This window comes from Mobula hypostoma, chromosome 2 (assembly GCF_963921235.1).
Source record: "Mobula hypostoma chromosome 2, sMobHyp1.1, whole genome shotgun sequence".
Taxonomy (NCBI): domain Eukaryota; kingdom Metazoa; phylum Chordata; class Chondrichthyes; order Myliobatiformes; family Myliobatidae; genus Mobula; species Mobula hypostoma.
Window position 1 is genome coordinate 127992252 of NC_086098.1, and position 25986 is coordinate 128018237.

A 25986-nucleotide genomic window follows, 5' to 3' on the forward strand; every position below is an offset into this window, starting at 1 on the left:
CCTATGTTGAATTTGCATGTTCTCCCTCTAATGACATGAGTTTTACCCCAGAAGCTCTGTTTTCCAGCTACTTCCTAAAGACATGCAAATTGGTAAGTAAATTGGCCGCTATAAAGTGTCCCTAGAATAGGTCATTTGTTAAGTGTCAATGGTTAGTATGAACCTAGTGAGCTGAAGGGCCTATAACCATGCTCCATTACTCTAATTAGTGCCAAATATAATTCACATTCAGGATGCGAAGAAACACTTCACAGCCTATTTCGATGTGTAGTCACTTCGAAAATTTGGAAATCAATGAACTACTTATCTGCTTTCTATTGAAGTTCACAGAAGAGATTTTCATCAGCAAAAACTTGAAAACTATTGAAATTACATCATTAATCATACTCTAATATGCAGCAATCAAAAGCAAACTCAGGCCACACCAAAAAAGTATATCTAAGGGAGCTCTGCACTGCTGGAAGATTAAAAAAAATAAACAGTTAAAATTAGATCTCTCAAGGATTTCAATACGTTTCCACAGGCTACATACCCCTTATCTGAAATTCCAATATCTGAAAACCTCCAAAATACAAAACTTTTTTTTGAGTGTTGACATGCCATCACAAATGGAAAATTCCACAGGGCACTCGGAAGGTTTCCAGGTGATGTGTAGGTCTCTACACACCTCACACAGATCTGAGAAGTGACCTCACGTATGTGATGAACAAAAGTTAATGAAAAATAGAAAAAAATTGCATAATGTGAAAAATGAAGATCTCGATTGTGTATGGTTAGTGTCAGAGTGAACATATGACATTTATCAGAATGCTCATCGTGAAACGAGCAAAAATCTATTACCATGAACTGAAAATTGAAGGTAATTGTGAATATTCAGCAGGATGGTCGCAGAAATTCAAGAAAAGTCATAGCACTAAATTTTTTTAAGTATCTGCTGATCAAAACATAATGTAACACCAGAACAAGTCTATAATGCTGATTGTCTTTATATCTTACCAGCATTAAACTTTTAAAGCATTGTTGATGAAGTTCTAACACCAGAACGAGTCTATAAATCTGATTTGTTTTTATATTTTACCTAAAACAAAAAAAGTAAAACACAAATACAGTGTACTATGTAACCTTTTCATCAAAACATGGCATCGTAGGTGGAGACTGAAAACTTGCCGTTGTTTGCCGTTGTTCAACAGCTGATCCAGGTATTCTACTGATGCTGCTGTGCTGCTGTTATTACGCTGCACACATTATATTAATGGTATATAGTAATTTTTACTGTTAAGTACATATGTGTGATGAAGAAATGTAAGACAAAGATAGCACATAAATTCAGAGTCGGAAAGGACGGCAAGCCCAAGCTGTCTCATTGTATGTATTTTCCAAAATCAGAAACAATCCAAAATCCAAAACACTTCCAGCCCCAACTATTTTGGATAAAGGATACTCAACCTGTAATAGAAAATTGTTCTTTGACCTATATTTACCACAGCCAACACAATCCAGAGCACATTATGTTTGTGGAATTTTGTTTTTTTCAAACCTTTTGTTGAAATGTTTTGCCATTTGGTGAGATGCATTAGGATAGTTGAAGCATATGAAAATGAACATCTCGATTCAAGTTTTATTTTTAATTTTCCTTTGTATTGCACCTGCTTCCATTAACCATGTTTTCATTGCATTACACTCATACAGCATTGAAACAGGTCCTCAGCCTAATGGGTCCACGTCAGCCAATATTCCCGTCCAAGCTGGTCCCATTTGCCCATGTGTCCCATTCAAAGGCATCCATTAATCTTGCGAGACCATGGATCTGCTCCTGGAAAGTCTTCACTCTCCACGGCGCCCAATGTTGTCCAAGGGAAGGGCATTAGGACCCATACAGCTTGGCACCACTGTCATTGCAAAGCAATGTGTGATTAAGTGCCTTGCTCAAGGACACAACACTTTCCCTCGGCTGGGACTCGAACTCACGACCTTCAGGTAGCTAGTCCAATGCCTTAACCACTTGGCCATGTGCCCACTCATTCATTGTGTGTCCCATTAGCCAGAGGTATAATTGGCATATCCATGGAAAGAAACAGAATGTGAGCTAATTTCCCTTTTATTTAAAGAAGTCCATCTAAGAGGCAAATAAAAACAGCTGATAATTAGATATACTGCGGATAATTCCCAGCTTATGAATGCCTGACTTAAGCGTACCTTATACATACAAATGAGCATTTGGAAGACTGGTGGGTTGGGTTTGGCCACTGTTGCAGGGCTGCAGTCAACTTATATCTGGCACCCCAGCTCGTGACCACAATTCCAACATGCAAACTGTTTAGTTTATGAACAGTTCTCAGGAACTGAATCCAACTGTAACCTGGAGTGGACTTATAGATAAATCAGAGAGACCATTCAGTTTATAGAATGCTTCTTTCCACTGGATTATGTTCACCAGATAGCACCCAAATACACTGCACAGGAAGATTACGTCCCTAGAAAAGTGCCTGTATCATGACTTTCCATAGCACAAAGCCACATCATCTGTGCATGCATCAAGAAGCACAAATTGAAAACAATTGTGTTTGTCTATTTACTTTGTTCACATGAATTCCATGACACTGAATTTTATCCCGTCTCCAATTTTTGGGTAATGATTTGTGAATTCTTTAAGGGTGCATTTCCATAACATGAATAAACACAACGCAGGAATTGCCTGTAATTGCTTCAGTTACCACAAACTTCCATGGCAGATGGTTCAGTTAATCTTTGCTCTCAGGCAAACTGTGCAGATTTTGCTTAATTGGAGCACATTTTAGCTCACCCTATTTGTTAAACTTAACTTTGAGTTGACCTTGGAATCTACTGAAGGCCCATTCTGATTTCAAAGAATGACAAAGACATAATCACATATGGAGCACTACAGTGAATGTCAGAATTAGCTGTCTATTATGATAAGCAATGGGAATCTGAGAACAGAAAAATGCAGAAGGAATGAAGTTACATTATTTGTTGAAAAAAACAAAAGAATAAGTAAAATTGAAAAGAAAAAGGAAAATTGAAACCATGGTCCTGCCTCTTTAAACATCTGTATATATGGTCTATATTGTTTGGAATTTTTCATATAATGCTAAGATAAAGGCTGTACTAAAGTGTGCAAATGTGTTCACAAAACTTGGCGTTGATCAAGGTAATGAACGTCAGTGCTAATAAATAAAATTAACATTAATTGCTTAATTGGATTCTAAGAACAATAACACACAGATATAGCTCCTTCAGCTTTTGCAACATAACCCTCAATTGTGCTCTGCAACAAGAATCATTCATAGAATCACAGAAATGTGCAACACAGAAAAGGGGCCCTACAGCCATCTCATGATGCCTATCCATATCACTGCACCTTTCCTATCCAATTACCTGGCCAAATGCTTTTTAAATATCACTGAAATGCCTCTACTACCTCCTCAGACAGCTCATTCCAGATATTTTCACTACTCTGTATATGAAAAACACCCTTCAGATCTCCACTGAAGTTCACCCCTCGCACCTTAAACCTGTGCCCTCTAGTCCTACATTCCCTTGCCCTGAAAAAGAGATTCTGACTATCTATCCTACCTATGCTCTTCACGAGTTTATCAATCCCTGTAAGGTCACCCTTCAGCCACCTTCGTTCCAGAGAAAATAAACCTTGCCTATCCAGCGTCTCTTTTTAACTACAGCCCAACATTCCAGGCAACATCCTGGTGGATCTCTCCTATCGTATATCTATTATGCTGTATATTCTATTGTTTTCACAATCTTCTTGTAGCATGGCAACAAGAATTGCACATAATTCACTCCAAGTGTAGTCTAACAACAATAACATGACATACCAACTCATCCCAACACAACAGCTTTGAATGCAAGAATAATAAATGCCCTTTTCACTACTGAACCATCTGAGTCACCATTTTCAGTAACCTATGGATTCACACAACTCAAGGTCCCTCTATATATCCATGTTCTCAAGATCACTGCCTTTTACTCAGGGTACCTAAACTTACCATCTATGTGGCCTACCTTACAGGGTCACAAACAAGAGAAAATCTGCAGATACTGGAAATCCAAGCAACACACACAAAATGCTGGAGGAGCTCAGCAGGCTAGGCAGCATCTATGGAAAAAAAGTACAGTCAATATTTCAGGCTCAGACCCCTCAGCAGGATTGGAGAAAAAAAAGATGAGCAGTAGATTTAAAATATGAGGGAGGAGGTTTTCAAGATGGCGGCACAGTGAAACGTCTGCTTTGCTGAGCTCATCACCACAACACTGATAATTTCGCATATAAACCTATCCATTTCAACTTTTCTTTTTAAATGCTCAAGTGTAGGATTTAATGACATGAACATTCATGAGTATTTTTTTTTGAGCTGCTTCAACACCATGCCATCGAAAGGTACTAAAAAGGAGGCCAAGATGAGCTACACAGAGCACTTGCACGGGGCTGAGGAGCTAGCTACTGCTAGCTATGCTAACAGGTTGGACCCTGCTTTTCGTCAAGTAATTCAGGAAGTTACAGAGGACATATCCAAAATGATGGACGAGAAGCTGGCTCCACTCTCTAACACTCCAAAACCACACGTTGGAGCTTAAAAATCTTGATACAAGAATGACCAAAGCCAAGGGCCGAGCCTCCGCTGTAGAAACTGTAACTGATCAGGCCCAAAGCCACACCCAGGCACTAGAAAAGCAAGTTCAAAGCCTGTCTGACTATATGATGATCTTGAGGACAGAGGTAGGAGAAAGAATATACGAATCATCGGTCTACCTGAAGGTACAGAAATCAGCCAACCGGCCAAGTTTTTGAGGGCTGGCTGCCTAATTTCCTTGATTTGGAAACCAAGGCTGGACGGATTAAAGTGGAAAGAGCTCACTGTACGCTGGCACCAAAACCGGGCCCAGGCCAACGCCCTCAACCCGTCCTCGTGCGGTTCCATAACTTCGGTGATTAACAAAGAGTGATGGAGGCTTCGAGGCGTCGCAGGACTGATGCCCAGGCTTTAATATATGAGGGATCCAGGCTTATGATTTTTCAAGATTTTTTGGCAGCCGTTATTCGGAAGCACAAGGAATTCGACCAGGTAAAGAAACGGCTGAGAGAATCGGGAATCCAGTACTCTATGCTATACCCAGCGGCGCTGAAAATCACCTCAAAGGGACCAGCAAGATACTTCATTCTCCTGGCAAAGCTAATACTTTTGTGGACACGATGGGCTAAAGAATGTATACAGTATATTGTGTAGCCCTGATTATGGACGATAACGTGCTTGATGGTCACTTTATATTACCTTTTTATTATTCGACAGCAAGATATCTTATAGGATGTGTAACGTGTTTGTTTTGATCAATATAGTTTCGTTATTTGTTTAAATTAGCAGCGCTGCTCCAGCCTGAAGGAGTTTAAACATGACGGTAACAAATCGGTGGATTGATAACTTATGCCCTGTTTTCATTTTTGATTATGTTAAATGCTATATTGGCAGTGGGGCAGAATATGGAGTGCTAGAAGGTTCAGATATCCCCTTTAAGTGTGGAGTAATTCCTCTTGTTCAGCGCTGTTGGCCCTTTGTTTTTTATGTGGGTTCTTCTTGTTTACTTATTGTTGCTCAGCTGATCTTAAGTCGGGTTTCTTCTCTGGAGTCACATGATTATTATAAAGGTTATGACCAGTAATATATTAAAATTGTGTACGTGGAACATTAAAGGGAGTCATTCACCAATCAAGAGAAAGAAAATCCTACTAAACCTGAAAAAGGAAAGGGTGGATATAGCCTTATTGCAGGAGACACATTTAAATGATAAAGAACATCTAAAACTGCAACAGAGTGGATTTGATCAAGTCTATTTTTCATCTTTTAATACCAGGAGTAGGGGGGTGGCCATTTGAATTCGAAAGAACTTACCTTTTAAGTTATTAGACTACATTAAGGATAAGTATGGGAGATTTGTGATTGCTAAAGCTTCAATATATGGAGAGGAATATGATATTCTCAATGTTTACTGCCCTCCAGCTCATCCTCTCAAATTCCTAACAGATGCTTTTTCCAAACTCACAAGCTTTTCAATACAAAACATTATTGTAGGTGGGGATTTTAATTGTCTCATGGACCCATTGATGGACAGAGTGCCTAGTGGTCCCCTATTGCTCTCCTCACAGTCCAAACAAATCATGGGCTTATGTGGAGAGCTAGGACTTGTGGATGTCTGGAGGTTGTTACATCCATCAGACAAAGACTTCATATTCTAAAAGATAATAAATTTATAGACTACTTTACTTCTGAATTCAAAGCTTTCCTATCTATTAATTCCATATCAGTTAGTAGTCCATTGATGTTCTGGGAAACCGCTAAGGCCTATGCAAGGGGATTAATTATTTCCTACTCTGCTAGTACGAAGTGACAAGCTGTGGAACAGCAGCTCCTAGTGGAAGCAAGGCTTGCGGCAACTGAAAAGGATTATGTTAATAAGTCTTCTGCAGCCAAGTTACAGAATATCACAGCCCTATGCTGTACACTAAACACTTCACTTACACAAGTAGCCAAAAGAAAATTGACATTTGCTAAACAACGATTGTTTGAACATGGTGAGAAACCAGGTAGGCATTTGGCTTATTTAGTTAGAAAGAAAAATACCTCGCAGACTATTGCTTCAATTAGGGATGGGACAGGAGCCCTCACTAGTAAGTCTAAAATGATTAATGTTGTGTTTAAGAATTTTTCTTCTAAACTGTATCAGTCTGAGCAATGTAATGATGGACAAGCAACACACATAAAAGTTGCTGGTGAACGCAGAAGGCCAGGCAGCATCTCTAGGAGGAGGTACAGTCGACCTTTCGGGCCGAGATCCTTCGTCAGGACTAACTGAAAGAAGAGCTAGTAAGAGATTTGAAAGCTCTTCTTTCAGTTAGTCCTGACGAAGGATCTCAGCCCGAAACGTCGACTGTACCTCCTCCTAGAGATGCTGCCTGGCCTGCTGCGTTCACCAGCAACTTTTATGTGTGTTGCTTGAAATTCCAGCATCTGCAGATTTCCTTGTGTTAATGATGGACAATCTAGGATGGAGTCCTTTTTCAAGAATTTAGATCTCCTAGGCATTTCTTCTGAACAAAAAGTCCCTCCTCAATGCTCCATTATCTATACATGAGATACAGGAAGCTGTGAGACAGCTCCAAAGTGCGAAGGCCCCTGGTCCTGATGGACTCACTAATGAATTCTATAAAGAGCTCACAGGGTTATTATCAGAGCCTATGCTAAACATGTTCAATCATGCATTTAATTGTGGTCTCCTCCCACCATCATTGAGAGAAGCTAATATCTCCCTAATTCTTAAGAAAGGTAAGTGCCCTGAAGATTGTGCCTCCTACAGGCCTATTTCATTGTTAAATGTTAACTTTAAGATCTTATCTAAAACCTTAGTGTTGCGATTAGAAACTGTGTTACCTTTTATCATAAAAGAGGATCAAATGGGTTTTGTAAAAGGCTGTAAATTATCTAACAATATCAGAAGATTACTTAATGTGATTCAGGCACGTCAGCAACAGGCAGTGGACGGCTTGGTGGTTTCCTTAGACGCAGAAAAGGCCTTTGATCGTGTCGAATGGTTGTATCTTTTTTTTTCACTTTAGAACGATTTGGTTTGAGCAATAATTTTATTAAGTGGGTGAAGGTTCTTTATAACGACCCTTTGGCTGCGATTCTCACTAGTGGTATTAGGTCGGATAATTTTAGTATTCTGAGGGGCAACCAGCACTTTTCACACTAGTGATTGAGCCAATGGCTGAGACTATTCGGCAAGACCCCAAATATCTGCTCCAGACATAGGACTAAAGTCACATAAAATTACGTTTTATGCAGATGATGTTCTAATTTTCTTATCAAACCCTGCTATATCAGTGCACCACCTTATATAATGCATCAATTCATTTAGCACCTTTTCAGGTTATAAAATCAAGTTTACCAAATCAGAGGCTACGCCTTTGGGGAATCTGCAGCAGGTACCTGACACTCAGGGTGTTTTCCCCTTTAAATGGTTGCAGACAAGTTTTGTTTACTTAGGCATATTTATCACACCTACGTTTGATCAGTTGTTCAAAGCTAACTTTACACAGTTATTTGACAAAATCAAACAGGATCTTTGAGCGATGGAGCCCACTTCCCATTTCTTGGCTTGGCCAAGTATCCTTGCTCAAAATGAACATTCTTCCTCATCTGCTCCACCCAATATGAATGATTCCAGTCATTTTTACCCAACAAATACTTTAAAAAAAAAGGCTGGTTTTTTCTTTCATCTGGAACAAAAAAAAAGACCCTGTATTAAAATGTCTAAGTTACAGCTTCCCAGTAGTCTAAGGGCTCTGGATTTTCCAGACATCAAAAAATATCAATTAAGTTCCTTTTTATCTTATGTGGTTGACTGGGTTTGCAGGGACCCCTCCTCAATTTGGCTAGACGTTCAAGCTTCACAAGCAAAATGCCCTCTTATTAATTTACTTTCCCTCAATAAGATGAAACTAGTTAAGGAATATTGTCGCAATCCAATAACAACTAATACAGTCAGGGCTTGGAGGGTGGTGCGACAAATTGAGGGCAACACAGCGAAAATATCACCCCTCACTCCAATAACCAGCAGTCCAGATTTTCAGCCTGGCATAATGGATTCTGGATTTAAACTTTGGATTTCTAAGTGTATCTTCCATCTAAGAGATTTGTTTGATTAAGGAACAATGATGTCTTTTAGTCAAATAGTACAGAAATTTAACATACTCAACAAGGATCTTTCTCATTTCTTTCAGCTAAGAGATTATACAGGTTTCCCCCGCCATCCGAAGGTAGAGCATTCCTATGAAACGGTTCGTAAGCCGTAATGTCGTAAAGCAAAAAAGCAATTACCATTTATTTATATGGAAAAATTTTGTGAGCGTTTGCAGACCCAAAAATAACCTATCAAATCATGCCAAATAACACGTAAAACCTAAAATAACAATAACATATAGTAAAAGCAGGAATGATATGATAAATACACGGCCTCTATAGGGTAGAAATACTTCTCTACAACGATTGCCTGCACAGATCTCCGTAGCGAAAATCTCACGCAAGCGCTCTCGGCAGAAAATCTCACACAAGCGCTGTTGGCATAAACGCGCTCTCCAGTAACCTCTAAACTATGAAGCTGCCAAATCTACCAAATAACATGTAAAATTACACAGCCTATATAAAGTAGAAAAAATGTATGTACAGTGTAGTATCACTTACCGGAATTGGGAAAACAGCGCCGAGCACACTGATGGTGTGTTAGACTGAGTCGTCGCAGGCTGGGTGGTGCAGTGGCCCCCACCCTCCGGGCCACCGATCCGATACATTGCCGCGAAGAACGCAGCGGTAGCCGGGAGGCACCCAGCACATCTTTAAGAAAAAAGCCGAAATAAACATGCTAATTAATTAGGTGCTGTCCGGCACGTAAATGTCGGCACTGATCAGAGGCGATTGGCGATTGCATCGCCTCTGATCTGGGTCGACAATTATGTGCTAGGCAGCACCTAATTAATTAGCTTGTTTATTTCGGCTTTTTTCTTAAAGATGTGTATGCCTCCCGGCTACCACTGCGTTCTTCGCGAATCGGTACAGTATCTGTCCAAGGCCCGGGTGTTGGGGTGGTGGGACACGGGGGTGTCATCTCATCATCGATCAGGGCAGGCAGCTCATCTTCTCCTATGGCTGCCCGCCTCGATGTCGAAGGTCGAGGTTTGTCGGCTGATGTAGAAGGCTTGCGTGACTGCTGAGCCTCGCGCATTTTTCTATCATACAGTTGTTTGTAAGCACTCAAACCACCCTGCAAATATCCCCTAAATCTACGTACCCTTTCAAAATTAAAGTCGTACTTTGTCATTGCAGCGAAAATCTCACGCAGTTGCTTCACTTTCTGCCTTCGGTTTCGATTGTTATCCTTTCCTCTTCCAATTGCATCAGCTCTTCATCTATCAGATCTTGGTCATGGGATGCCAAAACCTCTTCAACATCATCTTCATCAACTTCCACTAGCCAAACTCACTTTGTCCTTGCTTCGTTCACCACGATCGAAACGCTTAATTATGTTTAGTTTTATGCTAAGTGTAACACCCTTACTCTTTCAGGCTTTTCTGACACATTAGAACTCATCTTGCTAACGGCTGCTCAATGCAACGTGTTAAAGCAATGCCGTTCCGAATCCGGGGCAGAGCAGCTGCTCGGGGTGCGCGCTGCCTTTTATCGCGCGCTGATTTTTTATTGCGCACTGCCTTTATTCGTAACAGTGAAAACACCTTCTGAAAGCAAAAACAGGGTACTAATGTAGGTCTTTCGTAACAGTGAGGTTTCGTAAAGCGAACGTTCGAAAAGCGGGGGACACCTGTATACAGAAAAAAATCACTGTTAACTGATTTCTACAGTTCTGACAGAGAAAAGAGGGTGTTTCATTCTAAGGGAGAAGTCTCTTTTAGTACTTTTTACAGCATCCTGAGGGAATGTTCTTGTGGAGAGGCTGAGCAGCTGGGAAGGATCTGGGAGTAAAAACTACAGCCGAAACATGGGAAGACATCTGTGATAATGCAAAGAAGATTTCAGTCTGTAATAGAACTAAAGCATTGCAACTGAAAATTCTTAAGATCATCTCTCGAAATTTAAGGTGGGGGTTACTCCAATGTGTTCTAAATGTAAAGTAAATACTGGAACTTTCACCCACTGTTTTTGGACTTGTCCCAAACTTCAGGCATACTGGAGTGATATGTTGGGTGAAATGGAAAAGATTCTGAAGGTAGAGCTTGAACTGGACCCAGGTGTCTTTTCTCTTAAGCTTACCCAGCAATCGTATTATTAACGCATATCAGAAAAAACTTTTTAACCTCCTGACTTCTTGTGCGAGGAAGAACATTTTACTTTGTTGGATATCCGATAAGGCCCCTGGACTTTTTGGTTGGCGTAAATTAATCATGGAATACATTCCTTTGGACTTTTTGACATGTATGGTACACTCAAAAACAAATAGTTTTCATAAAACATGGCAACCTTTTCTGCAGTATATAGATGTAAACCTGTTTGCTATACTAATAAGGGCTTTTGTATAGGATGTCATGGTGATATTTATATCTTGATGGAAGTATTTTGATCCCTGATATCTGTGAGGGGAAGAAATATAAATGTAAGTGTATCTGGAAATTGAAAGTGTTGTTATGCTAAGCAAAAAATTTTTTTTTCATTATATAAAATGTGGGGGAGGGGAGGGAGAAACACAAGGTGAAACCAGGAAGAGGAGGAGGGGTGAAGTAAAGAGCTAGGAAGTTGATTGGTAAAAGAGCTCCAGAGCTGGAGAAGGGGTAGTCCGAAGGCCATGGATTGACATATCAGAATGGGAATGGGAAGTGGAATTAAAATGGGTGGCCTCTCGGAGATCCCACTTCTTCAGGCAGACAGAGCGTAGGTACTCAGCAAAACAGTCTCCCAATCTAAGTCGGGTCTGACCGATGTTCAGGAGGCCACACCAGGGGCACCGTACACAGCATATGACCCCAAAAGACTCATAAGTGAAGTGTTGCCTCACTTGGAAGTACTGTTTGCAGCCTAGAATGGTAGTGAGGGAGGAGGTGTAGGGGCAGGTGTGTAGCACTTGTTCTGTTTCCAAGGATAAGTGCCAGGAGGGAGATCGGTGGGGAGGGATGAATGGACACGGGGATTGCATAAGGAGCGATCCCTGCGGAAATCAGTAAGTGGGGGTGGATGAGGGAAAGATGTGTTTGGTGGTGGGATCCCGTTGGAGATGGTGGAAGTTCCAGAGAATTATGAGTTGGATGTGGAGGCTGGTTGGGTGGTAGGTGAGGACAAGAGGAACCTTATCCCTGATAGGGTGGCGGGAGTGCATAAAATGAAAGAGATTACAGGGTCATGCTGTTTCTGAAGTCTTATAATCTTGCTTTTTAATGTTTTAAATTAGATTTTTTCCTTCACACTAGCTGGCTCTCCTCATTTCTTTTTTAAAGTTTTCCCTTATATCCCATATAAGCTTCATAAATCATTTGATAATTTCTTATAGACCTGACAGATACTCACTTCTTTTCCCTGATCAAAGGTCTAATGTCCTTCTAACCAGGGTCTTTAAACATATCATCTTTGCCATTGCCACTTACCTTTACAGGAGAATACCAATTCTGAACTCTTATTTAACTTGCTTTCGAATGTCTTCCAGTTAGTTCTTTTTCCCTCAAAGTAGCTGTCCCCAATCTACTTCTTCCAGCTCCTGCATTACACTGCTGAAATCTGCCTTCCCTAGTTTATAGCCCTGACTCAAGATCCAATGCTATCCTATTCCATCACTACTTTGAAGCTTATTAAACAATGGTCACTGTTTCCAAAGGATTCCTCCACGTGCACCTTAACCACTTGCCCTTCCTCAATCCCTATAAAAAGCTCAAATGCAATACCTTTTCTCAAAGGACTCTCTATAGACTCTGCTTCAAAAACCACCAAAATATATATTACAAATTCTTCCCCATCTAAGCCCCTTGCACTTCGGAAATCCAAGTCAATATTGGGAATGTTGCACTCCCCCTAATATAAAACACTATTGCTTTTATATTATTCTGCAATCTGCCTATATATCTGTTCCTGTAATGCTATCTGACTATTGGTAGAGTTAATGTAACTCCATCAGTGATAGTTCCTGTATAATTCCTAAATTCAATCCTTAACAGCCCCATTGGTCTTCCTCACTCTGGGAATATTTAGTGTTATGAATTGATAGTGTATTCACTTTGGAGACTAACCAGATCACCTTGACCTGAATTTGAAAGGAAGATAAAAATTCATCTGTTTAAACTACCTTCCAGTTTAAAGTTTCTCAAAATACTCAAAATATTCAGTGGGGAGTGAAGTACTTTTGAGAGATTAACAGCAGTACATTACTTTACCTGCTACATTTAGTAAAATAATAGAACTTTAAGGCAAAAGTGAGGCTATGTCTGAGTCACCTAAAAATAGGCTTTAGATTACAGCCAAGACTTTAACCCATCCATCACACTGCAGCTTTCTAAGTACTCCTTCGGGTGCATTTTAAATATGATAAGAATTTCTGCCTCAAACACCATTTCAGGCAGCAAATTCCAATTACAGGTGTCCCCCGCTTTTCGAACGTTCGTTTTACGAAACCTCACTGTTGCAAAAGACCTACATTAGTACCCTGTTTTCGCTTTCAGAAGGTGTTTTCACTGTTATGGAAAAAAGCAGTGCGCGATAAAAGGCAGTGCGCGCCCCGAGCAGCCGCTCTCCCCCGGATTCTCGCCGGCATTGCTTAAACACAAGTCGGTGAGCAGCCGTTTGCAAGATAAGTTCTATGGTATCGGAAGAGCCTGAAAGAGCTTTTAAGGGTGTTACACTTAGCGCAAAACTAGACATAGTTAAGCATTTTGATCGCAGTGAACAAAGTAAGGACAAGCAACACACATCAAAGTTGTTGGTGAACGCAGCAGGCCAGGCAGCATCTCTAGGAAGAGGTACAGTCGACGTTTCAGGCCGAGACCCTTCGTCAGGACTAACTGAAGGAAGAGTTAGTAAGAGATTTGAAAGTGGGAGGGGGAGGGGAGATCCAAAATGATAGGAGAAGACAGGAGGGGGAGGGATGGAGCCAAGAGCTCGACAGGTGATTGGCAAAAGGGATACAAGAGGATCATGGGACAGGAGGTCCGGGAAGAAAGACGGGGCGGGGGGAACCCAGAGGATGGGCAAGGAGTATAGTCAGAGGGACAGAGGGAGAAAAAGGAGAGTGAGAGAAAGAATGTGTGTATAAAAATAAATAACAGATGGGGTACGAGGGGGAGGTGGGGCATTAGTGGAAGTTAGAGAAGTCGATGTTCATGCCATCAGGTTGGAGGCTACCCAGACGGAGTATAAGGTGTTGTTCCTCCAACCTGAGTGTGGCTTCATCTTTACAGTAGAGGAGGCCGTGGATAGACATGTCAAAATGGGAATGGAAAGTGGAATTAAAATGTGTGGCCACTGGGAGATCCTGCCTTCTCTGGCGGACAGAGCGTAGGTGTTCAATAAAAGTAAGGACAACGTGAGTTTGGCTTGTGGAAGCTGATGAACATGATGTTGAAGAGGTTTTGGCATCCCATCACCAAGAACTGACAGATGAAGAGCTGATGCAATTGGAAGAAAAAAGGATAACAATCGAAACTGAATGAGTAATGATAAGTACGACTTTAATTTTGAAAGGGTACGTCGGTGTAGGAGATATTTACAGGATGGTTTGAGTCCTTACAAAGAACTATGTGATAGAAAAATGCGCGAGGCTCAGCAGTCAAGCAAGCCTTCCACATCAGCCACAGCAGACGACGAACCTCCATCTTCAACATCGAGGCAGGTAGGGATAGAAGAAGATGAGCTGCCTGCTCTAATGGAAACAGACGATGACGAGATGACACCCCAGTGTCCCACCACCCCAACCCCCAGGCCACGGACAGATACCAATTCGCGGAGAATGCAACGGTAGCCAGGAGGCACACAGCACATCTTGAAGAAAAAAGCCGAAATAAACATGCTAATTAATTAGGTGCTGCCGACACGTAATTGTCGGCCCAGATCAGAGACAACGCAATCGGAAATCGGCACTGATCTGGGCCAACAATTACATGCCGGGCGGCACCTAATTAATTAGCATGTTTGTTTTGGCTTTTTTCTTAAAGATGTGCTGTGTGCCTCCCGGCTACTGCTGCATTCCTGCATGCTTCGCGGCAATGTATCGCTCGGTGGCCTGGAGGGTGGGGACCACTGCACCATCCCAATCTACGACGACTCAGTCTAACACACCATCATTAGTGTGCTCTGCGCTGTCTTCCCAATTCCAGTAAGTGATACTACACTGTACATACATTATTTCTACTTTATATAGGCTGTGTATTTTTACATGTTATTTGGTATAATTTAGCAGCTTCATAGCTTAAAGGTCACTGGAGAGCGCTTGCGCCATGTTTTTGCCAACAGCGCTTGCGTGAGATTTTCTGCCGACGGCGCTTGCATGAGATTTTCGCTACGGAGAACAGTTTAGTAATGATTGTGGAAAAGTATTTCTACTTTATATAGGCTGTGTATTTATCATATCATTCCTGCTTTTACTATATGTTACTGTTATTTTAGGTTTTATGTGTTATTTGGCATGATATGGTAGGCAATTTTTGGGTCTGCGAACACTCACAAAATTTTCCCATATAAATAAATGGTAATTGCTTCTTCGCTTTACGACATTTCGGCTTACGAACCGTTTCATAGGAACACTCTACCTTCATATGGCGGGGGAAACCTGTATCTACCACTCAAGTTTTTAAAAAAAACTTTCTTCAACTAACCTTCCCCATTAATCCTTCCATCCTTCCAACTGAAATCAACAGCTTCAGTTATTGATTTCTCTGCCAGGGGAAATTGGTTGCTTCCTGTTCATCCTGTTTGGGCCTCTCATAATTTTGTACAGCTTAATTAAATATCATCTCAGTCTCCTTTGCCACAAAAATGCAATCTCCATTGAACCAGTCTCTCTTCATAAATATAATTCCCTAAGCCTGGCAACATCCTCATTAATTGTAAACCCATCCACTTCAGTGCTCTCACATTCTTCCTGCAGAGCAGTGATCAGAACCTTGCACAGTATTTTATGCAAAGCTAGTGTGATCTCCCTTCACTGATGTTCTAACAATAAAAGGGATACTTGCTATATGCTTTCGACAATTCGTTATCCACCTGTGTTGCTATACTCACAATGCATTTCAAGTTCCTCAGTTTCTTTATTTATGGTCTGAAATTACATTAATCAGCTGCATTTACAGTATGATACAAGTCTAAGACTGACTGGAGATAAAAGGGAAATTCTATTTGCAATCAAGTTAAGCTACCATGCTGCTCTCATTTATTTTATTTATTTCATTTTTTATTTAGAGATACAGCACAGAGTAGACCCTTCCGGCCTTTCAAGCCTTGCCGCCCCATCAACCCCTGACAAACCTGATTAATCCTAACCTAATCACGGGACAATTTACTATGGCCAATTGACTTAACTAATACATCTTTGGCCTGTGGGAGAAAACCGGAGCACCCATGGAAATCCCACGCATTCCGTAGGCAGGACATACAAACGCCTTACAGACAGCAGCAAACTCCAGAACACCCTGAGCTGTGATAATGTCACACTAACCACTATACTACCTTGGCAAACCATGGTAACCTCTGTTAATGACCGGGCTAATTAAAGAATAGCTTTTCTATTGAACCAGCTTCCACTTATTGCAATTTTGTGCTAAAACTGTTCTGCTTTTAATGGTATTTTTTTTTGTAAGGTCTATTTCTTTTGCTCTTTAAATAGATCATTCTCTGCTCTTAAAATAAATCACTTTCCAAGTACATTGATCTTCTTCGGTACAAAGACAGAAACCCCGCTCCAGTTCCATATCATTTGTTGCTATCAAAAGAAAGCCTATAAGTAAAGTACAAAATGAAACAATGCAAGTGACACAGTGGTGCTCTTTCACATTTTTCTCATAGATATTAATGGAATACAGAAAGTGGTTGGAACAGAGGACCTCAGTTTCCATCTGGTAAGCTCACCATTGACTGAGCCTTGAAGAGTGTAACTGGTAGGTTCAATTAGTGACAGGTGGTGAACTAAACTGCAGATGGCTCCAGTCACAATGCACCTGTGTTTATTGCTGGCGAGCATTAAATAGTATTGGGAGGTGTTAACTGGTACTGGCTGCTCCTGATATCAGCCTCTCCCTGCTGAAGCATTCAAAACAGCGAGCAGTAGCTGAGCTAGATACAATAATCCATAATGTAAAGGGAATACCACTTAATGTAGTTCAGCTTGATAGATTAACCCTTTTAGTCCCTGGCATAGATGTGGTGTTCCGGAACTCCAACCACTTTAATGTAATTGTATATGACTTACACTTATCATGTCTGCAATGTACAGTGCTGCTGCGGAAAACAACTAATTTTTATTACACTTATACCCTGGGTATTTGTTTCCATAACAATGAGCTTGAAGAGCTAATATATTAACTCTGAGCAATTGAGCCCAGAACTAACAGAAAAATCTAATTTGAAAGTACAGCTATTTTTAATATTGCATCCATTATTATAATTTTAACTCTTCAAAATCAATTCTCCATTGGAATAATATTTAACAAAATTTTAGCAACCCAATTTGCTTTTTCTTCAGTCCCTTTTTAAATATCCGATATCCAAAATGTGTCAAAAAACTGTGCTCTAGAGTCCAAATGCATGTATATATATTTCTGTTACAGCCTAGCCTTCATCTGGCAGATCCCAGAGTCAAAAACAGAAACCAGATAACTTCCCAGATTGCAGGCCCTCCTTGCTGATCCATTACAAACATGATTTACTTTCCTGGTGACGTTAGGACCTCACTGGGAAACTCTTACTTTTATCTTCTATACAAATGTGCCTACTGTAATCTGCACACAGCCGATGTCTTTATCTGATGCCTGATGAAAACCTAAGAAAATGATGCAGAAAGCATTTTGGAATTACTCCTGTACATACATCCAAATTAAATGGCCCCATGTGTTTTGGTTGAAGGCTTTGTGGCTGATTTCAAGCACAAGTACAAAAGGACTCAGTATTATGCGTTGCTGCTTGAATTACCTCTGCCTAATGCCCAGAAACAGACGTTAATCCTCCGAAAATCAGCTCCATACTCCTTACTGAACATAAACTGGGGGGCATATTTATGGTTAAAGAAGTAGAAAGCAATTAGATAATTATTCATAAGACTGAAATCTTACTTCTTGACAATGACTGGATTTATATCTTGGTACATTTGGTAAAAGCGTCAGTTTAATTCCTATTAAAGTCGCAGATGCCCATTTTGCTTTTCTTTTTTTTAAATAGCTCTATATTCAGGGTCTTTGATCATCAGCCAGGTGAAGCCAATTAAACCATAGCTCAAGGGGAACTGAACCTAAATTATTACTTTTAAGGGTTAGTAGGTCATGAACCATTTAAGCTTCATCTTCATCAAGTAAAACTTTACTCATAGAAATGTGTGCAACCTGAAATGCTTATGCTTTATACTTTTAACTTTTTGGCAAATGTATAACTTTTCAGAGTGAAGTTGGTGTAGGACAATGAGTTTTTCATTTTGGATAACCAGCATGAGCCTGAGCATTCCCAAATTAAACACAACATAATTAGAAGCTCTGTTCTCAATAATATGTTTCACTTCCAAACTCAAAAGACCAATCACACGGAACCAACGTAAAGTTTCTATTTCCAAAAAAGTCATCCTGATAATTTCAAGTAAAGCTGATTTCAGGTTTTAGAGGAAACAGAATGAAAATGCACACATTTAAATGACATGAATTCATCATGCCAGTAAAGGCCATTTGAGACAGGGAGTGAACCACATAAAATATTGTGTATTAATGGTTAATCTAGACACTGAGCCATACACGCCAAAGGCACAACCAATCTAATCAGACTTGTCAAGATGAACCCCATAGACTGCTCAAGCAACAATTTAGACCATAAGACAAAGCTGCAGAATTAGGCTATTTGGCCCAATGAGTCTGCTCCATCAATCAATCATGGCTGATCCTTTTTCCCCTCCTCAGCCCCACTCCCCGTAATCTTTGATGCCATGTCCAATCAAGAACCTATCAAGCTCTGCCTCAAACACACCCAACGACCTGGCCTCCACAGCTGCCTGTGGTAACAAATTCCACAAATTCACCACCCTCTGGCTAAAGAAATTTCTTTGCATCTCTGTATTAAATGGACACCCCATTATTCTGAGGCTATGCCCTCTTGTGCTAGATTCTCCCACCATGGAAAACATCCTGTCTACATCTACTCTGTCTAGCCTTTCAGCATTCAAAAGGTTTCAATGAGGTAAGCTCCCACCACCCCTCCGCCCTGCTAAATTCCAGTGAGTACAGACCTAAGGCTATCAAACATTCCTTGTAAGGTAACCCTTCATTCCCGGAATCATCCTTTTATACTTCCTCTGAACCTTCTCCAATGCCAACATGTCTTTTCTTAGATGAATAGCCCACAACTGTTCACGATACACAAGGTGAGGCCTCACCAGAGCCTTGTAAAGCCTCAGCATCATATCTCTGTTCTTGTATTCTAGACCTCTTGAAATTAATGCTAACATTGCATTTGCTTTCCTCACCACTGACTCTACCAACAAGGTAACCTTTAGGATGTTTTGCACAAGGACTCCCAACTCCCTTTGAGTCTCAAATTTTTGGATTTTCTCCCCATTTAGAAAATAGTCTGCACATTTATTTCTGCTACCAAAGTGAATGACCATGCATTTTCCAAAATTGTATTACATTTGCCACCCTCTTGCCCATTCTCCTAATCTGTCTAAGTCCTTCTGCAGCCTACCTGTGTCCTCAACACTACTTGCCCCTCCACCAATCTTTGTATCATCTGTAAACTTGGCAACAAAGCCATCTATTCCATCATCTAAATCAATGACATACAGCATAAAAAGAAGTGGTCCCAACACTGACCCCTGCGGAACACCACGAGTCACTGACAGCCAACTAGAAAAGAATCCTTTTATTCCCACTTGCTGCTTCCTACCAATCAGCCAATGCCCTAACCATGCCAGTAACTTTCTTGTAATACCATGGACTCTTAAATTGGTAAGCAGCCTCATGTGTGACACCTTGTCAAATGCCTTATGAAAGTCCAAGTATACATAAGAACACAAGAACATAAGAAATAAGAGCAGGAGTAGGCCCTCTGGCCCATCGAACCTCCTCCACCATGCAATAAGATCATGGCTGATCTGACCATGGACTCATCTCCACATACCTGCCTTTTCCCCATAACCCTTAATTCCCATACTATGCAAAAATCTATCCAACCTTGTCTTAAATATATTTACTAAGGTGGCCTCCACTACTTCATTGGGCAGAGAATTTCTCAGATTCACCACTCTTTGAGAAATGCTCCACATCTTCGCCCTAAAATTACTCCCCCGAATCTTGAGGCCATGTCCCCTAGTTCAAGTCTCATCTACCAGTGGAAACAATTTTCCTACCTCTTTTTTATCTATCCCTTTCATAATTTTATATGTTTCTATAAGATCTCCTCTCATTCTTCTGAATTCCAGAGAGTACAGTCCCAGGCGACTCAATCACTCCTCAAAGTCTAACCCCCTCATCTCTGAAAACAACCTGGTGAACCTCCTCTGTACCACCTGAAAAGTCAGTATATCCTTCCTCAAGTAAGGAGATCAGAACTGCACGTACTACTCCAGATGCAGACTCATGGGACAGCTTCTTTCTACAAGCCATCAGACTTTGAAATTCACATGTCGGTACACTGCAACTGAGTCATAAGGCAAATACTTTTACTTCCACATGTTGTGGGATGGATATAAGATTTAAATAAATTCTAATTCACCAATACCTTCTACAGTTGCAGCATAACCTCCCTGCTCTTAAATTCAAGCCCTCTAGCAATGAAGGTCAACGTTCCATTTGCCTTCTTGATAGCCTACTGCACCTGCACACAAACCCATTGCAATTCATGCACAAGCACTCCCAGGTCCTTCTGCACACAAGCATGCTGCAATCTTTTACCATTTAAATAATAATCTACTGCATCCCCTGTATCTATCCTACTTGTAATCTCCTCAAATAATTCCAGCAGGTTTGTCAGGCAAGTTTTTCCCTTAAGGGAAATTAAGGGTTATGGGGAAAAGGTAGGTAGGTGGAGAGGAGTCCATGGCCTGATCAGCCATGATTATATTGAACGGCAGAGCAGGCTCAATGGGCCAGATGACCTACTCCTGCTCCTATTTCTTATGTTCTTATTAAGGAAACCATGATAACTTTGTCCTACCTTGTGTCACTAAGTACTCCATAACCTCATCGATGGCAACTGACTCCAACATCTTCCCAACCACTGAGGTCAGGTCATTGTTCATCTAGCTGATGGTCACATACTCCTAAATACATCTTGTCCCACTGACAAACCAAAGTAACAAACGATGTAGCACATAGATTCAAGAGTTGTAAAGCATATGGTTCTTTTGTTGGCCTTATTGCCATCTACAATAATCCCATTTGCCCACATTAAGTGCATATCATTTTATGCTTAGTCAACTTAAGTGTTCATAAACGTCTTCAAATGTTGTAATTGTACCTAAAATACCACCAGCTACTTTGGGAATAGAGATGCACAATTCCTTGAAAGTGGTGTCACAGGTAGATAGGTTTGCAAAGAAAGCTTTTAGTACATTGGCCTTCATAAATCAAAGTACTGCCTACAGTAGTTGGGATGTTCTGCTGAAGTTGTATAAGACACTGGTGAGGCCTAATTTACAGTATTATGTGCAGTTTTGATCACCTACCTACAAGAAAGATATTAGTAAAATTGAAAGAGTGCAGAGAAAGATGCTGCTGGGACTTGAGGACCTGAGATACAGGGAAAGTTTGAATAGGTTTGGACTTTATTCCCAGAACACAGAACACCGAGGAGAGATTTGATAGAGGTATACAAACTAACAAGGTATATAGGTAGGGTCGATGCAAGCAGGCTTTTTCCACTGAGGTTGGGTGAGACTAGAACTAGAGATTATGGGTTAAGGTGAAAGGTGAAATGCTTAAGGAGAACATGATGGGGAATTTCTTCACTCAGTGAAGACTGTGGAACGAACTGCCAGTAGAAGTGGTGGATGTGGGTTCACTTTCAACACTTAAGAGAAATTTGGATAGCTACATGGATGGGACAGGTATGGAGGTCAATGGGACTACGTAGATTAATAGTTTGGCATGGACTTGATGAGCCGAAGGCCCTGTTTCTGTGCAGCAGTGTTTTATGATTCTATCACTAAATCTATCAGATCCTGCTCCAGCATCATAAGTTGGTTAGAAGTTCTGTTTGCTAATGTAAATGCTGTTCTTTTATATTCTTTATTTTTAAAAGAAGTTGAACAGCCTGTTCCAAATCAGCCAGATGATCCAATCAAATTCCTGTTCATATTTTTGTACTCTATCAAAACATCATGGCAGTTTCCTGATTCTGACTGAAAAGATGGTCAAGAAATTGTGCAAAATGTTGCTAACAATGTAATACAAAATCAATAGAGTTTGCAAAAATACTGTATTTGAATATGGTTAAGACTGTGAGTAACAATCAGAAACTACAAATTCCGCATAAGATCCACCGTTATTTATGCAGAGATGTTTCTGTTAAAATGGGCCAAAGCAATTTGAACTTTTCTCTGTAACATGTAATTATTCCAGTGAAAGTTTACGGAAAGTACTCAAATGGGAGCTCTTCAGATTGTACTATAGCACTGACAATTCAATAAAATTAACAGTTTGTTGAAAGTCATGTTTATTTGCTGAAAATAGTTTTACTTTTGAAGTAAATGAGGATAATGCTGTTAATATGTCAACATCAAAATGTGCTCATATAAATCATGGAATTTACAAATCCACAGGGCAGGATGTTCATACAATGAAATGGGTCCAAACAAATGAAATCTAATCACCAAAACAGAGTCGAGAAATGTTTTTGCCATCAAACCAGCATCTGAATGACTAAATCTGCCTATGAAAGTCTTATCAAGAGTAAGAACTTCAATTGCACGGTTAACAGAACAGCATGATCATGTTTCTCTGTGTAAATCCACATCTATTCCAATGCAGCTTTCTTTATTGAATATACAATTTCTGCTCAGTCTTTAACTATCTAGCACAGCAGGTGCAATTTTTTCTGCTAGCTCAAAGGAATATATCACAACCTTAGCAAAGCTCTCTGAAGGGCTGGGGAGAGTCTGCAACTGCTTCTCATCATTACAGCAAACGTTTATCTAGATGAAACTCTCTCTTCTACTCAGAAGGACCTGGGCAGGCCATATAGGGGACATGTCTTTGCAAAGAGGCCTCCAGGGGTAATAACAGAATTCACAGATTACATTTGCCCTACAGAGATCTCTTACAACTGCCTGACAAGAAAGCCTGGAGCAGAAACAGGATAGTTAGGTGCCAAGACACCCACATATACATACATTTCCCTACTCTAGGTTAATACAATTTTTAACAGCAATGCAACTTTTGCTTTCAGAGCTGTGTTTAACAGTCTTTTTTTAGTCCCGAGTATTTTACATCAGGGGTGCATAGGGTCTCCAGGGAGGGGTAGGACCTCTGGTGAAAAGGCTTGTCGTGTCCATTCTGGGGCAGCTTACTCACCTTTGGTCCCCACCAGATACTCAGCTCTTACCTGTGGCTCCAAGAAGCTGTTTGCATGTGACAGCAGCCACAACCTAGTACACCACTTCAACAGGTGGGCTAAACCAAGTAAGGGTAGCTAGTGGCCTCATTCTCCGGTGAGTTAGGAACAAGCCTGTTCCAGCACAGGGTCAGCTCCAGTAGACTGAGCAGATGAGACCTGCAGCAACATCCAATGGCCAGGAAGGCAGTCTCGCAACACTCCACGGAGAGCGAAGGGCATGACAAGTCACAGACGACGTCACGATCATCCACTGCAACCAAGGAAGACTGCAATTTGTGACACTTGTTCGTACCACTGGAATTGGACTTCTGAGATCAACAGAGTGTAGCTGCCCCAGTTCATTGGCTTTTCCATTTTAAAAACTCTCCCACACAGTTTTCCTGACATTGTCGGACATGATGGACAGCCACCACCACTATTTTACAATTCAATGGGTAAAAGAGCTTGTAGGTACAGGGCATTACAGTGCAATTAACAATATCTGTTCAAGAAAAACTCTAAACATCATTAAGAAGTCAAAGAACTGGCCAAACAAATTATGTGCGACACACACAAAATGCTGGAGAAAATCAGCAAGCCAGGCAGAATCTATGGAAAAGAGTACAGTCGACGTTTTGGGCTGAAACCCTTCGACAGGACTGGAGAAAAAAAGCTGAGGAGTCTATTTGAAAGGAGGGGGGAGGGGAGAGAGAAATGCCAGGCGGCAAGTGAAACTTGGAGGGGGAAGGATAAAGCAAAGAGCTAGGAAGTTGATTGGTGAAAGAGACAGAAGGCCATGGAAGAAAGAAGAAAGGGAAGGGGAGGAGCACCAGAGGGAGGCGAAGGGCGGGCAAGTTGATAACATGAGAGAGGGAGAAGAGGATGGGAAATGGTGAAGGTGAGGGTGGGGCAGAAGCATTACAGGAAGTTTGAGAAATCGATGTTCATGCCATCAGGTTGGAGGCTACCCAAATGGAGTATAAGATGTTGTTCAACAGTGGAGGAGGCCATGGATGCACATAGCTGAATGGGAATGGGAAGTGAAATTAAAATGGGTGGCCACGGGGAGATCCCGCTCGTTCCGGCAGACGGAGCATAGGTGCTCGGCGAAGCAGTCTCCAAATCTGGTCCTGCTGAAGGGTGTCAGTCCGAAATGTTGACTGTACCCTGCTACCTGGCCTGCTGCGTTCCTCCAGCATTTTGTGTGTGTTGCTTCAATTTCCAGCATCTGCAGATTTTCTCTGGTTTGTGAACGAATTATGTGGAGGCTTTAAAAACAATGAGTTCAATTAGGCAAAGGTATTTGGAAAGAGAATTCTAAATTCTAAATTTAAAGAAAGAGCTGAAAGCAATGTCATTTTTAAGGCTCCCTACCTCAGAAAAAAATGTCAGAAAAGTAAGGAGCACACATGTACGAACAGCTGGAGAAACTTCTGTACTTTGGCTGTGATGAGTATGTGGTGGGAATTGAAGACGATTCTAAGGATCTTGAATGCAGCCTCACTACATCTACTACAAATAACATGGATGAACAAAAGTTAGAACAGAACATAATGAAGGATAGCTGAAATTTTCAAAAGAAATAAGTGAAAAAAGACAAGAGTTATTGAAAAAGACACGAAAAGACAAAGACAAAACAAATTGGAACTTTGGCAAAGCCTCAGGACAAAATCTACTAAGGCACAGAGATTGTGCAATATCAGAGTAATGACATAGGAACAGGTAGTAGAGCTTCTGCTGAAAGCCAAATGTGATGGTTTTGGTCAAACAGTGAGACTTACACATTGGATTGCAAAAGGGTGAGCACCAATATGAAAATGCCTATGGAGTAGATTTAAAAAAGAACAAGAAAGTAACATGAAGAATCACATGTGAAAAAGAGAAAAGAATCCAATTTTACAGCAATGCAAAATTCTGTCAAAAAATATAACATGAAATAAACGAATTTGCATCTTGAATTATAAGCACAACATTTTGAAGCAGGTGCAAGCTATGTGGCTTCTCGTGCCTTCTTGCGATCAATAAGATTATGATTGACCTTTTCCCTCAGCACAATTTTCCTGTACTAACTTCATATCCTTGATTCCCTTCACATTAAAAAAATCTTTCAATTTTGTTGATGAATTTGCTGACTGAACCTCTGCAGCCTTTCAGGCTAGAGAACTACAAAAATTCATTATACCCAGGTGAAGAAATATCTTCTGTCCTGAATGGCAAAGCCTTATTTTAAGACTGTAACCTGACTCTAGATAACACAGACAGAGAAAGCAAGATAGCAGTTATCTTGTCTTGTCCCAAATTTTTCATGCTTCAGATTTTTTCACCAATAAACATGAGTCATTACCTGTTTGGTAATTACAGAAATTACTCAGATCTCAGACCGCAAGGAAGTCCAGTTTTTAAGACTCTTCTCAATCCATGAAAAACTTTTAGTTTCACATTAATTACAAGCAGAAATAACTCAAAATCTCAGCATATATCTTGTATTTCATAAGAAATGGCAAATAAAAGATTGGAAAGTTAGTTGTATTCTGTATTCAAGAATTGTGACTTATTATTGTTTCTATGCTGCACCCAGTTAAACAATTTCTAAGAACTGGCATTCCCCAATTCATTCTACAAGTTTCCACAATGACTGGTAGATGCTCATTCCTCTGAGAGAACATAACAATTTGGTTTTGCTTTTAAAAGAAAG

At 40.6% G+C, this 25986-nt stretch overlaps 1 protein-coding gene across 5 annotated transcripts in view; it reads right to left on the reverse strand.

The window, feature by feature from the left end:
* Positions 1–25986, reverse strand: part of kif6 (kinesin family member 6) — a 611249-nt gene that overhangs the window by 534647 nt on the left and 50616 nt on the right. The window lies entirely within an intron of this gene.